Source organism: Pteropus vampyrus, unplaced genomic scaffold (assembly GCF_000151845.1).
Source record: "Pteropus vampyrus isolate Shadow unplaced genomic scaffold, Pvam_2.0 Scaffold215, whole genome shotgun sequence".
Lineage (NCBI taxonomy): Eukaryota > Metazoa > Chordata > Mammalia > Chiroptera > Pteropodidae > Pteropus > Pteropus vampyrus.
In genome coordinates this window covers 2,968,434-2,969,767 of record NW_011888996.1, presented here as the reverse complement: position 1 = coordinate 2,969,767, position 1,334 = coordinate 2,968,434, and positions in this window count along the sequence as shown.

The window sequence follows — 1,334 nt, the reverse complement described above, 5'->3', positions numbered from 1 at the left end:
TATATATGTACCACATTGTCTTTATCCAATCATCTATTGAAAAATATTTTGATTATTTCCATGTCTTGGCCACTGTGAATAATGCTGCAGTGAATATAGGGATACACATATATCTTTACAAATAAGTGTTTTCAAATTTGGAGGTTAAATACCCAGAATAGGGGTTGCTGGATCATATGGTAGCTCTATTAATTTTTTGAGGACCCTCGATGCTGTTTTCCATAGTGGCTGTACCAATTTATATTCCCACCAGCAGTACGTGAATGTTCCTTTTTCTCCACAACCTCTCCAAAACTTGTTATTATTCGTCTTGTTGATAATAGCCATTCTAATATGTGCAAAGTGGTAGCTCATTGTGGTTTTGGTTTGCATTTCCCAATCAGCAATGAAGAAAACAATTCCTTTTGCAATTGCAACAAAAAGAATAAAATACCTAGGAATAAACTTAAAGCATTGCAAGACCTATACACTGAAAACTACAAGATATCATTAAAAGAAACTGAAAAAGACACAAATGGAATGATATTCTGTGTTCATGGATTAGAAAAATCAACATAGTTAAAATGGCCATGTTATCCAAAGCAAAGCACAAATTTATTGCAATCTCCATCAACATCCGAATGGTATTTTTTCAAGAAATAGAACCAACCCCCACCCCCCAAAATCATAAGATTTGTATGGAATCACAAAAGATCTGGAAGAGCCAAAGCAATCCTAAGAAAAAAGAACAAAACCGGAGGTATCACACTCCCTGACTTCAAATTATACTACAAAGTGACAATAATCAAAACAACATGGTATTGACACAAAAAGACACAGACCGATGGAACAGAATTAAGAGCCCAGAAATAAACCCACATATATATGGGCAAATAATTTTCAACAAAGGAGCCCACAACATACAACAGCGCAAAGAAAGCCTCTTCCACAGATGGTGCTGGGAAAATTGGAAAGCCACATGCAAAAGAATGAAACCATCCTAAATTCTTAAATCCAGTAGCCAGCAACTTTTTAGCAAGTCTTTCTGGCTCCATCTGAAGAAAACACTATCCATCTGGGTCTTCCAGCTACCACTGGAGAGTCTGTCTTTCATTCCAGGAAGGATCTATTAAGTGCTGGCACTGAGAGTTAATTTATCTAACCTTTATTCTCATGTTGCTTACAATATTTTCAGGAACTCATGGCCTGTCCATATGCAAACCATTTTAAAAATACAAGTGAGAAACACTACATATGTGATAGCTGGAATTGCCAGGTACAGATGGGCGTTCCTTTCATTCACATTTACTTCAACAAATATTGACTGAGTGCCCGGTAGAAGGGCTGGGAGGGCA